The 15,742-nt window shown below is 30.4% G+C and overlaps 1 protein-coding gene across 1 annotated transcript in view; it reads left to right on the top strand.

The window, feature by feature from the left end:
- Positions 1-1,875: 1,875 nt before the first annotated feature.
- The window catches only part of LOC117208411, a 31,906-nt gene continuing 18,039 nt past the window's right edge, over positions 1,876-15,742 (top strand). The window contains exon 1 of the mRNA XM_033449605.1: positions 1,876-2,116. The gene's annotated coding sequence lies outside the window, so the exon portion shown is untranslated. The remainder of the gene's footprint in view (positions 2,117-15,742) is intronic.

The raw sequence follows: 15,742 nt of genomic DNA on the forward strand, positions 1-15,742 counted from the left end.
CCGATGCAGATTTCTTGAAATCTAAGTGTCGCTGCGTGCATCGCGGCACGTTTGAAAGTGTGTAGGGATCTTAATAGTTAGTTTTTACATACAAAATGTCTTTCCCACAAAGCTGTGCCAGCATATTCTACGAGAAAAAACTAAAGGTAAGAGAAAAATATCATACAATAATACAATACAATAACACAATATAATAGTACTTTACAAAAATGTTATTTCAGAAATACAAAATAATGATAATAATTAAATGAGAATTATCTTTAATCATAGATAAACCGAGGAGAATCAATTCATTGGCTTTCAAAATCACCAGACATCATGTCACTGGATTTTTAACAACATTAAAAGAAAAGGTTTACCAGATAAAAGTTAATACACATGAGAAATTAATATCAAAGAATTTGATCTACAATTCACGGAAATTGAAAGAAATCAATTTGGAATGTAATAATTTAAAGTTTTTATGTATGTTAGTCCCATAATTATAAGAACAGATGACGCTTTGAAAGGAACTAATGTAGGTAAATAGCGCTAATCTGTTCTTATACTGAATGGAAGGAAAATCAGTCCGTTGTTATTCCGCATTTTTGTTGTAATTTTTTACTAAAGTATTTTTGAACCTATGATATTTTTATGATATTTTTCCCTTATTTTCCCTCGTAGAATATTGTTAAGAGAAGAATTACAAAATATACCACAAAGTATATACTTCCGATTATATGAAGCAAGAAGTGTCTCTTTTCGTACGTAATTTTTTTTAGTTGATGCTCGAACGCTATGCGAACGATCGACTTTCGCATTCGAAATTTTCTTTTATTTCCGATTAGATTAGTCTAGTTCTCCTTAAACCGTTGTCGAGATCAACCCAACCGTACGAATTTAGGAAATACATTAAATCCATTTTGTTTTATTCAAAAAGTGCTTTTTTCAAATAAAACAAATATGCCGACATCGTCTTGCGGAAGGAACTAGAATGAACTATCTATGAATGTCCTAGTGAACTAGGATATACATCGTGTATATTATTAGTAGAATTTAATATTGACTATGTTCTTTATTCTTACGAAAAGTTACATACATTTTAAACTTTATCTTGTGAGGAAGCAATTTCTATCAGATATTGTCTACTACATTAATAGATGGCGCTGAAGATACTTTCTCTGATATAATTTAATTACAATTGAAACTTTTATGAATTTAGGAATATTTAACTGAAAAGGACTACTGCCAAAATGAAACTGACGAATAATCTTATTACATACGCATAACGCAGTGATATTTCATCAAAGAAACGTAAAAAGATAAACACCTACTCGGTATTCCTAAATTCATCGAAATTTACTTATGCGTTATTTAATTCCCTTGAGAATTTTAATAAATATTGCTGTGATTTCAACGAAAAATTTGTACATTAAGAAATTAAAAAAATATTAAATACGAATTTCATGTTAGAGGTATACATTTATTTATTAAAGCTAAGTTAATATATGTTAATCATAAATTGTAATGTAAATGCTTTCTATTGCTATTAAGAACATAACAGTAATGATATAATGTGATCATGATATTTCTTAGTTCTAAACAACTGTACAAATTGTAAATATCAATATTTTTACGGAGACATATACGTATATGTATAGATAAATATCCGTAATTTATAGCAACGACTATAACAATATAAATATACGTAATATGAAATATAAATTGTACGTAGTATATCACGTTGTATCCATTTTTCATTGTATAATTCTACTTCTTGAAACATATTTCATCTATTAATTCTCTTCCTACTGTCGAATGGGCAAAATTAACAATTTAAATTTTGGAGGTAATTCTATTGCCGATTTTGAGCACCCCCTGTGGTCGATTCTTAGAACTAATAATGCCAATGGCGGAACTAGCTCGTTTGGGACGCTAAAACACATTTGCCGAAACGGAATCTCTGCACAAATTCTATTACAAATGTAGAATAAGTGAAGTTAAGTAGTGATAGCCTTCCAAATTCGTAGTTTGATTAGTGAAAAACGTATCAGAGTTCCCTTAAAATTGAAATTTATACTGTGCAACCGTAACTGTATATACACGAAGGAGGACGCTTCGAGAACGAATGTAGAAGGTACGTTCACCTTTATCCTTTTAAATGTTTATTTTTATACAAATTTCTAATTTCTCGATAGTTACTTCTCTTTCCGGAAGTAGATTACTTAAAATAGCATAAATTTATATAATCGAAAATTCTAAATAGGGAGAATATTCGTAAAGGAATGGCGTAATACTTCTTCAATTATATTTTTTCGCTTGATATTTCTTTAAACTAATTAAAATACAAGTTCCAAAATGACATTGATTTTATATCAGTAATATGATATTATATAATATATTGTGTTGTAATTGTTAAAAATCTTCTCACTGCTTATTACTTTATTACTATTATTTTATTGTTCAGAACACAGAAACTTATATACTTGGTGAATATATTGCTAATGTCATTAGAAGTTTTACAAATAGATACATATGTATATTTTGTAATTTAAGAAATAACCGCTCGCAATCTTTTTCCGTATTAATTCTATGTTTGAGTGTTTAACTTGACTTTTAACGATATTATCATTACGTTTACTATCGCGAATGTTTAAACTGTCAATCGTATATTTAAGAATTACACGTGGAAGTTTTCCACTTTCTCTGTGTATCTCTATCGTTTCTAAGATATTATATTAGTACAACACATATTATTAGCACTAAATTGTGATAATCATTGTTTAAAAAAGTGAAAAGGTATTTACCGTAAAATTCGTAAATTGTTTACTACTGTTTGTTCACCGTATAAATTATCTCCTTTATCTTAATTATCTATTTAATGATACTTACAAGATCCGATAGGGAACCTAATCTAAAGTGTACAGATAAATCAGTAGCATTCAGTAGCAATTTATCTTTACAATAGAAGATGTTAAACGACATGTGAATTAAAGAAAAGTATCAAAACGATAGCGCTATTTGTTTACATCCAAAAATATTAAAAAATTGTTATTTTACTTGCAATTAATAATTTTTAAATTATATATTGTAACTTTAAAACCCTTTTAATATACAATATAACTATAATTTCCCGTAAAATACATTATATTTTGTGCACGGGAAATCATTTAGGAGAAATACTGGTAATTACATTAATTTTATTTCAAGTTTTCGTCATGCTGAAAAGTACACAAAATAAGCGTTCTGTTTGATCTGTGATGTTTTTCGCTCTCAATTGCAAATATTTACGAAACAACATTTTCTAAGAAAAAGTCTTTGCGCCAAATCTCCTCATTTCTAATTTAGCACATTTTCGTTTTATATTTACAGAATGTAAACTTAGTAGTGGCGTGTTCTCTTTATAGAAGATTATGAGCTTACAAAATTAAAATTTACGAGCTTGAAAATGTTTCCTTGAGGGCGTAATACTCTGCAATAATGTATGTCTTATTTCATATAACATATATTCCATTGTGCTTTACATTGTGAAATAATCTTTTAGGGAAAAATTGAAGTTGGTCCTATAAATATTAAACTCGCCTTAATTTTCTATTTTTAAACTTATCCTTTACTTATTTTTTATTTTATTTACATTTTAAAATTTATTCCTTAATTTATTTATCTTCGTTTTTAATATATCATATTTGGAATAATTATTTAGAAAACTATAATAAAAATTATTTAATAGACGATATTATACGCAAAATTGTTGTAACAGTAACATACAGTTTAACATTAGGATGAAAATAAAAATTATGTTTAAATTTTCATAACTTCTGTTACATCTTTTCACGTAAGATCTTTGTACAAACAGATGTCAGTAATCAACTTTGTTAGTCCTTTATAACTGTACATTGAAAGTAACATACTCATCCATTTATCTATTTCTTTCATCTATCATATTATCCCATATTTCTATTAGTACTTGGATCTTTTTATTTATAGTATCTGCAACCTTGAGCCCACCACATTTTTTAGTGTTCCAGGCTTTCAAAAAATTCTATACAAGCTTAATATAATTTACTAACGTCTCTACTTCAGTATCTGTTAGAAATTTAAGCTAATTATTAAGGAGAGAATTTTATTTTTAATTCATAGCAATAAAAAATGGGGACGGATATGTAGCAGTGAAGTTTGGTGCTCGGTGAAGCTGTTCAGAGCAAATCTAAGAGCGCTATAGAAAGTTCATTTTTATTTAAGATAATTGCAGTTAATATAGAACCCTGCAATATCCCGGAAGTAACTAGCAACATCGGTTGGCAACAATGTAAAATATTTCGTAAAAAGCAAAAGACAAGCATATTCACGTTTCAGCTTTACTTGGAAATCAGTCGTTGAATATTGTTGACTGTTGTGTTTGAATGCGCATAAAAGATTTTGACAGACGAGTCAAACAGTGAAATTTTTTAGCAAGTTAAAAAATACTACTCTTCCACAACTTATCATTATACACGCTTGTTCCTGAGCATTCAGAAGAAATTTACCGTTAAATTTAGTTTTTTCTTTCAAGCAGATAACAGGAAATTTCAAACAAGTTGGCTATATGTGCATTCGATGCTTTAGGTATTAGGTTGGTGTTGAAACAGCCCTAAAAGGATTTGCCTGTACGGCTCTTTATTTTCGAGAAACTAATAAGTTTTTTTCTTACATCTTACTTTATACATTTTTGGATATTGATATTATACTTTTTTAAATATTAAATACTTACGATTTATTTTGATAAATTTTTGATCATTGTTATTTATTATAGTGCCCTGCATAGTTCTACCATTTTGTAGGTGGAAATTGAAATAAAAACATTTAAAAGAAGAAACAGGTACGCCAAGAATTAAAATTAATTTGTCGAAATCAAATGCACTCAAATTCCTTTGGAATTGTTTTATCATCGACCTGAAGCATCGAATGCATATACAATCAACTCATTCGAGATTTCGCAGTGCTTGCCATCTCCTTGTTAATGTAATTACTATTTGTCTGTCGAAGTACGTATGTATTCAATATGCAACACGTTGAGTGTGCTTAATATGGAACATGTGAATGAAGCTGCTACTGATGATGATGATGGTGATACAGAGCTATATTTATTTTGTGGCAGCAATTACATGAGAGACAACAATAGCGAAAAATGTATGTAATGTATTCGTTGTTTTCATTGAGATTACAAAGATGTGCTTCAGACGCGTCATTCACATGCTCAACGTGTACGAGACAAAGGAAATTAGTATAATATATGTTAAAAAAGTAGAAGTATCGGTTTTTTTTTTTTATTTAAACGAATATTAATTTTTCGTAGTAAAAGCAAAGTTCTTTGAGATATCTTTACAAATTTTCTAGATATTCCATGTGGGTCACCCACCTGCACATGAAAATGGATCATTTTCGACCAGTAATTTCAAGTAATTTGTCATCTTTCTTTTTGTTTAAATTTTTCTCTGCTTAAAAAAATTAAGGAAACATGTGAAAACTATTGGATAATATTCTAGAAAGTTGAAGTAGCGTTCGAAAATTTTGGGAGGATTTTTTAAGACACAAAAACATGAAAAAGTCTTCGTGGATATAAACGATTCAGCATTTAACTTTCTTTACCATGACCTCAAGACACTCAAGCTTTGAACACAGTTAACTAGTGACATACGAATATCTATTAATAGGGATCGATAGGGTTATGGAACTTTTTAATAGGTTCTATTTCAAACACGTGCCGGGGAACTTTTTTTAGAAAACGTCCTCGCGTTATAAGTTCCGATGAGAACATATAAAGAAAAGTTTTACTTCGGCTAGAACTTATGAAATATAAAAATAAAAATGTTTCTATAACAGGAACAAGTATTTTGTACATCAACATTAAAAAACCTCTATTAAAAATACTCTATTAACAATAATAAAGCTCTATTACAAATACTGAATACTGTTGGATGAATAGTATTAGAATTGCAATAATACTAAGGAATTATTACAGTTGAATTCTTACTCTGAATACATTATTTATTTGTAATATATATGTAAGTAGATAATTCACAGTTCAAAGTTTCTTTGTTTCTGTTTGAAATGTACATTTAGGAAGGTAAGAACGTTATCTATATATTATACTATAGAATTTGTGTGTATTTCAATTTATTTAAACTATGCAAGACTTTATTTATTTATTACTTTTAACAAACTCTTTTCTGTTAAAAATTTCTTATAAAACTATTAATCACTTATATTATGATTTTCATATTTTTCATTCAATAAACATATGAATAATATGATATTATATTGTTAAGTAAAATTAAATAAAAATAGTACTAATAGGTTGGTACTTTTAGTCACCTTATGGAACCTATTTTAATACACGTTCCAAAATAACTCGTTTTTATGGAACTTTTAGTACACAGACTCTAAAATATCTGTTCCATGAGAAGATTTTTTAAAGAAATTCCTAGGGGTGACATTTCTTTCCATAAAAATTCCACAAGAACAGATATTTTTTTAAACGAAACACCTAAGTTCGAAGAGAATATTTTTGAAAACGGAAGGCACCTGTTTATTTCGATCCCTGTCTACTAATTTTGTCGTATGTTAACGTTAGTTTGATTGACGAAAGCATGTTTCTCTTCTTGGGACGGTTTTAAAATCAGGCGTTCCATGTTATGAGGCAGCTACTATTTTTTTATATTTATTTATATTACTTACAGTGATACCATAATTCATCAATTTTTAGATGGCAACGAAGAACTAGAATTATTTAGAATTTCTTCTCTCAGAAAGGTAATAGTTAGATTGCGGATTTTTATACAACTGTGAGAAATTTAAAGATAGAGAAATACATAGAATGCACATGATATACAGAAACATATAAAATACCCAAAATATAGTACTTTTTATAATATTTAATAGGTAAGCCAAATTTCTGTCTAGGTCCTATTCTTTTGATTGTATAGTAATAGCATACAATATATATATAGTAAGCATTTTTTATTAAAAACAATCATTTAAATAGGTCCTACTTTTTTATTGTATCCATAGAAATACAAATTTGCATAAAAATTGCATGAAAATCTGCAATCTAGTAATAACGTATAATTTGAACATTTTTGGTTTTTTTCAAACACTTGAATATTAAAAACAATTATTTAAATAGGTCCTACTCTTTTGATTGTATCCATGAAAATATAAATTTTCATAAAAATCCACAGTGTAGTAATAGCGTACAGTTGGGTGAGCATTTCCGATTTTTCCAAACTTTCTTACTTTAGAACTAAACCTGAACCTAACCTCAATCTAGGAAAATAAGAATCTAAAACATATTTAAAGCCATAAGTTAAGAGATGTACGATTATGATACAGAAATTGAAAAGCTACCGAGCACTAGCCATGAGCTAGATACGGTTAGCGACCCAGATGATTACTAAGTTTCATTCTTGTTATTCAATCTTTGTTATTTTTGGCTGATTGAATTTATTACCAATAAACATTAGATCAAACTTTCTCCCTCACTGTTTTCTATTTACTTTCTGTCACTTAATTTTCGTTTATAATATTTTTATAAATTTCATTATTTTTATAGTTACTTTTAGGTTAGGTTTAACCTTAATAACCCTTCTCAACGTATTACAGTTTGAAAGAAGTCAAAGACACTCGGCAAATTGTATATACTATTTACCTCTCTCGGACAAAAAATTCGAAACAGCTAGTCATAGTTCTTCTTCGTCATCTAAAAGTTGATAAACGTCTGTTTGGTATCGTTATTACCCTGAGAGGCATGTACATAAAATTCTAGTCGTAAAGTGTTAACAAGCGTGATAATCGAACGCGACACGAGTGTGTAGTGTAAACACGATAAAAAAAGAAAAAGAAAAGAAAAAAAGGAGGGAGGGAGAGATATGTAAAACAGTATTAGCGTCGCGTGAAGTATATTTCGGACAATCGCTGACTCGACCTTAATCGGAAGGCGCGCCCTTGGACAGCCGATTCGAGGAAAGGTCGATTCGAGAGAACCGAGTGTAATCGCCATAAAGAAGTTTGTTTGTTTGCGATAAGATGCCTGACTCTACCACAAGGTAACAGACACGATAACAGCCACTATGAGGCCCATATACGCGACCAGTTGAAATGGGAGCATAGCGTGTCTCTCGATTTCTCCGTTCGAAACGTTCCTGGAATCCTCTCTGAAATAGTCCTCGATCCACCTCGATGAACGGCCAGCTCGTTTCTAGTAACCTTTATCATTCTAGCCCGTACTGCTATTCCTACGCTTTGCTAGGCTTTCTAATTTGATTGCGCCCGGTAACGCGCCGCGTATTATAAAATCATTTGCGTTCCTGTGAAACTACGGTTTAATCGTAACAAATTACATCGACACGCTCCGCGGAAACTGAAACGCGCGGACACGTGAGATTTTCGTCCGTGGGATACGGATTAGACAGTAGTTCGATACTTTCGTAATTCAACGTTCGAGTTGAAATTGCGATCGTGCTCAGGCCTCGTATCGTTTCAAGGAAATCGTTCCAATGGATCTATCGCTGCTTCAGTTATTGCCAGTGCATTGTTGCAGAGGCGTACTTATTGTTAGCGATAATTGGTACTCCATAATGCCATAATGCGGATATGTTATTTATTTCCCGTTGTTCTGTTATTGAAACGAAGCAGGTTGTTACCCAGGGGTCTATTTAACTTTCACGAGAGAGTAAAAACCCAATAAAAATGAATAGAGGACATACATGCTGGTATTCTCGTTTACAATCACGGGAAAGTTAAATATAGAACTCGCTGCTTTAATAAATTCTATTATTTATCTACGGTGTAGAGGGCGCTTCAAAAAGCCTGGCGAAAATTTGGAATGTTCGTTTGGCGAATTAGAACGGGAGAGAAAAGAGTTAATCTAACAACGTTTATGGCTCACAGACGTAGCACTATCGTTACTTTTATGGTATGTTTAAATATATTAACGCAACGTAATCCTGTCGCTTTTAAACGAGTCCGACAATTTATGGCGAGACTATGCCTATGCGTGTCACGAGTTTCACAGAAGATACTTTAACACCTACTTTGAGTTTACTTTTTCGCCATTAATATCGCCAATAATGCTATGAACATACACACTTTAATTTTTTTACTCGATTAGAGACGCAAAGCTTACATACATAGACATACATATTCAGGCATTTCTAGGAAATTCAGAATTCCGGGAATCTACCGGGTGCACATAACGTGCGCAAACATATACAGGGTGGTTGGTAACTGGTGGTACAAGCGGAAAGGGGGTGATTCTACGCGAAAAAAGAAGTCGAAAATGTAGAATAAAAATTTTTCGTTCGAGGCTTTGTTTTCGAGAAAATCGACTTTGAATTTTCGCTCGGTACGCGTGCACTTTATCACGTTTCGTTATAACGGATTTTACTGTAGATCGTTGTCTCGATGGAAAAATTTGAAAATAAAAAAAAATTAAAAAAATTTTTATTCTATATTTTCGACTTCTTTTTTCGCGTAAAATCACCTCCTTGTACCACTAGTTACCAACCACCCTGTAGAATATTTAAATCAGATATTTAGTAGGAGAAAGTTCATTTTAATAAAAACGTATTTTATAAATATGTTTATATTATACACATATAAATAATACTCATGCTTGCTCAAACTTTTTGAGACGTGGTGTATGTAAAAAGCTAGGTATATCAATGTTTGAAGAATACGTTGGAACAGTTCAACCTCGAAAAGAACGATTTCTACAAAAGCCGGCAATTTACCACGAAATCTCCCCCACTAGGGTCCCCGTAAATACACAATGGGACGCATTGTATTCCTAATAACGGAATCGGCCTCCGCCCATTGTTCAGGAAACATAAAAGCTTTCTGGAAACGTACGATGTACGACGACACGTTTCGAACATTGTCGGCCATCACATTTTTTATTACCGAAATAAATGTCACGAGGATAGGAGTGTAACGTATTTAAGTACTATTTATGAAAGTACTTAACATCCTGGTAATCACTTCGTTACTACTAAACTGACCAATTTGATTCTAAGTTCTTACGTTTACTATTATTGAAAACATGAAGGTACAATTTTTGGTAAAGTCAATATCAACTTTCATTGAAGTAGAAATATTATTATGTATTGTGCATATATTTGTTACATTTATTTTCATCGTATCTGTTTAATTGTAATCATCTGTGCATTATGTATAATATATCGTTTATCTTAAAATCAGATGACAGTACCGTTTTTAGTAATCTTCAAACCAATACATACATTCTTTATCTAACTCAATCAATGGAATCTCTTATCATTTTATCTTGGCGGAATATCAGTTGATATGTATATATAATTATTCTAATATAATTAATTTTATTATTAAATATATCAATATATATATATATCTTTTTTTATTTTTATTTTTGTAGAAATAATTCTTTAATAATGCAATTAGTATTTTTCATATAGGAAGTGTTTTATCCTTTAGAAACAGTTTTATATATTTATTAAATATAATTATTATAATATAATTAATTTTATTATCAAATACGTTAATATATATTTTTTATCTTTATTTTTGTGGAAATGATTCCTTAGTAATGCAATTAATATTTTTCATATAGGAAGTGTTTTATTCTTTAGAAACAGTTTTATATATTTATTAAATATAATTATTATAATATAATTAATTTTATTATCAAATACGTTAATATATATTTTTTTATCTTTATTATTGTGGAAATGATTCCTTAGTAATGCAATTAATATTTTTCATATAGGAAGTGTTTTATCCTTTAGAAACAGTTTTATATATTTATTAAATATAATTATTATAATATAATTAATTTTATTATCAAATACGTTAATATATATTTTTTTATCTTTATTTTTGTGGAAATGATTCCTTAGTAATACAATTAATATTTTTCATATAGGAAGTGTTTTATTCTTTAGAAACAGTTTTAAGTGATGTTAGGTGAAAGGAAATTCTAGTTTATTGGAGAAAGGCGTAGCCAATGTAGCTAATGTAGCCAAAGGTAATGGCAATGTTGGGCGTTATTGTATAAATTTTTCTTTAAATAATTGTTCAAGTAGAGAGTCATTCGTTAACTGAAGTTCGAATAAAAAACAGAAACACATTTATTATCTAAACGAGTCTGAATACATTATTTACAATAGTGAGGTTGATTGTTATTTACAAATACAAATTTATTTTTTTATTTATTATTTATCGGTCGTAGAGCAAATTTATTTTTACACAAATGTAACGTTTCAATCAGAGAGATTAACGTAAATTACAATTTGTAACGTTTAATAATGATTGTTGGCTCTGATGAATGCGCCAAAATGAAATAGACTTTGGGACAACTTGTTCGGAAAGCGATTAGTTTTAAACACAATTGTGAAGAGCGATCTATCCATTGAAAAGTAAACATATTAATTTGACGATTTTTTCGTGTTGTACAAAATGGAACAGATAGGACAACGCCAAAAACCATTTATTTATATATTATCATTTGTTTTCCAATTAAATGCAAATAAAAAATAAAATATTATTTGCAAGTAAGAAATAATGAATATTTAATTACATATAAATTCTATATAAATTTAATTCTTATTTAGAATAAAAATATTGTTTAATTCGTTATTTATTGTTTAATAGGTAAATAAAGTTTCACCCAAAATTGATCTTGGCGATATATATATTCAAGTAATTTTGTTGTAGTTATTTTTGATGCGTGAGACCGAGAATTATCATGCAGAAACATACGTCTATCTATTAATCAATTTTCTATGCATAATTTCGATTTTCTGCCAATGTGATGCTGCTATTATTGTTTCGTCTGAATTCAAAAATAGATAAACGTCCATGAATAGCCTCCTTTATGCTTCACCGACGTACAACAATTAGCAAAATCTTTACAAATTTTGAATTCTTATTTTTCAATAGCTTTTTATTTTTCAAATTATTACATCGAATAGTCCTCTCGTTAGTAGAATTTACTGCAGAAACCAAATGAGTATTTCGACGTGCTTGAATACAAATATTCCTGTAATGTTTCTCGCAGATATTATCTTCTTTGCTTACATAAAAGCGGTTAAACTTAAAAGAGTAGCTACAGACCGGTATAAACTCGAATAACTTCCATCCAGGATGAACACTTTTAACGATACGCACGATTTTTCAGCCATTCGACGAAGAATAATAAATATAATAAACATAAAATATAAAATAACAAACAGTTCAGAAATATTGTTTTCTTTCGTAACCAATTCAAGGCTATTGTTATACGTATAGCAGCTCACTGTGTGAATAAAACTGTAATTTTTCGTGTTTGTTGACTTAGTTCCCAATGTCTCCGATATCTCCGTAAGATAAAACAAATATCGTGATTATCCACAAAGCTATTTAGCAAACTTCAGACAACTTAGCGTCTGTTAAGGGCATGGAAGTCAAATTTTAGTCAAAACGAAATACGCTGATATAAGCATAATAATAATAATTATAATATATCCAATATCTAATACCTAATCTTGCATTGCTCTGTAGATATTGTAAGTGCTTCTTTGCGAAACTAACAATTCTGATTTTTGATTTTTTGCCCGCTAGAGATCCAATATAACCTAATACGTGATATTTTCAAGCGCGCCAATGTTGCCAACTTTCTCTCTTCTTTTTGACCGTTTAGAGCGTTAGGTGTCGTTAAAAGCGTTTGTTCACTGCAGACTTGCGAAAAAATTCGTTTCTCTTATTTCTTTCTTTCCTCTTTTGTTTTTTTGCATTTTCTTAAAATGCATAGATATATAACTTCAAAAATAAATCTGGAAAATTAGAAATTCTGAGGGTGACTCGTGACACATGTTATTTAGATAGAATTTTTTTAAAACCGTGTTATCTGAAACGGCTTCCATAACATCTTAGAATCTGTTCAACTGATTAGCTTCGAATTTCCCCTACACCTTCAATGCGTGTGTCGTTATCATCTTGGTCAGGATTAAAAATACTTTTCTTCTTCTTTTATCTCGTATTTATTTTCTTCTTTTTTTTTTTTGCAAAGACAGATAGTCAAGCTTCAAAGGGCCGCCATTTTTTTTTTCCTTTTATATCTTTGTATATATATAGCAGATAAGCACAGACACCACAAATGTGTGTGTGTATACATATATATATAAAGAAAAAAAAAATGACGGCCCTTTAAAGTTGAACTGTGCTTATCTGCTGCAGAGATTTCTTTTTAAGAGTGCGATTGAAATTTCAGTCTGTTACCAGTTTTATTTCTCTTTAAAAAAATGTGTAAAAATTACAGCAACATAGATAAATGTAGAAGGTGAGACCCGTAACTGGAACTATCTCGATTACTACCAAAGTCATGATTTTGACGAAAAACATTTCAGATAAGAGTTGGATGATTTCGAAAGGGACGTGATTTGACGTGATTAGTTTTTTTTTTTTATAGGAGAATACATAAAAGTCGTATGAAGGTCAATTTCACTCTTTTAAATGGAACTTTTTTTTTTCCTTTTTTCTACACATATCGATTTTTGGAAACATTTTACGTCAAAAGATAATAAGATACGATATAAAAGAAACAAAATCAACAATTCGTGAGATATTTTACGTTGAAAGGGAAGATACTTGATATAAAAATCTGAAATATCTCACGAATTATCGACCTTGTTGACATTGCGTCTTCATGCTCTGTTAGACAGAATGTTTCCAAGAATCGACGTATTAAAGAAAACGGCAGAAGTTCCGCACGAAACAAAGGAGTATTTGTCCAGTTTCGTATAAAGCAAAATTCCTATTCTTCGAGCGATCGGTATATTTCTTATCGCGAACTGACTCTTTCGAACGTTCCGCGCAATAAAACATCAGGCTACAGTGTCTATGAAATCAATAAATCGTGAGACATCAAATACCGGAAAGGTTTTAGAATTTTTCGAGGAAGATTTAAATATTTTTTTCGAAAGGTAATTTTCTTCAATGATGTAATCGCCGTTTTAATTCCACAACTGCACTAACCTCTTTCCTGAGTTTGAACGCATATATTCATCCAATTCCTCATCTTCGACGACAGACGGACGTCCTGAACGCGGCACGTCATCTAACGAATCATTTCCTTCCTTGAACCGTTAAAACTATTTTCCTGCTGGCCTCTTTCTAACAGCAGCTTTTCCGCGTACAAATGCGTTCTGCTGCATTTGCTACTGTATTTGCAAATTTAAACGTTGTGAAGTGAGGAAGCACGATTTTTTGACTTTTCGCTATCTATGTTTACTGTCATCGTGTAAACAGTAAACAAGGAAATTTCGAAACAATTGAGAACAACGAAGCGTGCGTATCACGGTCGTATACACAGGACACAGATTTGCGGACAGAAAATTTCTCGTATCGTCCACCACATGCAGAATACTTGTAAATTTGCAAGTAAATATTTTATAATTTTTCTATGATACTTTACAAATACTTCACAAATTTGAAAATATCACGTATTAGGTTGTATAGTATCTCTGGTGGGCGAAGGACTATACATCAGAATTATTAGTTTCGCAAACAAGCACTTGTAATATTTAAGAAGAAAGAAGAAAAATATAAATTTGAAAGAGAAATGCAAGATTGGGTGTTAGATTTTAGATACACGATTAGAATCTCAGGTAAAAAAGCAGGAAAGAAGTGAAATTGGCTTGCGTTACTGGACCCAAAAGCAGAGACAGCAAGGTAGAATATACAGGCTGTCTCAGCTAAATGAGATCACCTAAATATCTGGCTTGTTCATTTCATTGTATGAAAAAACTTCTCGAGACAAACTATTTCATGGCGGAAAGAATCTTTTCTCATGTTAATTTTTCTAAAGAGATTTCGAGGTTTCGTATGTCCTCTACATATTCTCCCATAAAACAGCTAATCACGTCAAATTATCTTCCTCGACATCATACAACTCTTACCTGAAACATTTTTCAGGAAAATCATTGCTTACGCAGAAATCGAAGTAGTTCCAGTTAAGAACCCCGCCTTGTATATGTAAAATCCAAACACGAAAGATTATGTAGATTCTTCGTAAGGAACGCCAGAAAAGTCCTAGAAATTCGATAAAGTACTTCCTAGCACTATTATGGTTCATGACACTTAATGGACTAGTCGAAGATTCGTTGAACAAAGAGAGGGAACTCTAAAATTGGAATCGTTTGTAATGGTTATCCGTAACCAAAGTACAATTTCTGTCGTCGATAATGATTACCGGTAATCGATAAATCGTTAATTCTTTATGAAAGTAGTTTGTAACCAAAGTAAAATTCGGGTCATCGATAATGGTTATTGGTAAGCAGAATTAAATTCCTGCCATCGATAATGGTTACTAGTAACGAAAGAAGAAAAAAAAAATTCCGCTCATCTATATTGATTACTGCTAAATACAATTAAATTTCCGTCATCGATAATAGTTATTCGTAACGAAAATAAAATTCTCGTCGTGGGTAATGATTGCTCGTAATCCGAAAAAGTTTCATCATTTACGATGGTTATTCATAACTAAATTTTTTGAAAATTAAATATATCAACTTTTATACCATAACCTCTAGAATTCTTGCAACAGTTACGATGCGTGGCTTTTTTAAATGGAACTATATTTTTCCGTACACTGTTCGATATGCTTTTTAATTCTCTGCAAAAAGATATTGGTTTAAAGATTAGTTAAAAAGTTTTAATTTTTAAAAATTATCTTAATTCTAATTTTGCAAGACTTATCGTATAAAAGACGAGG

The sequence above is a fragment of the Bombus bifarius genome, unplaced genomic scaffold (genome assembly GCF_011952205.1).
Source record: "Bombus bifarius isolate JDL3187 unplaced genomic scaffold, Bbif_JDL3187 scf7180000008072, whole genome shotgun sequence".
NCBI classification, from domain to species: domain Eukaryota; kingdom Metazoa; phylum Arthropoda; class Insecta; order Hymenoptera; family Apidae; genus Bombus; species Bombus bifarius.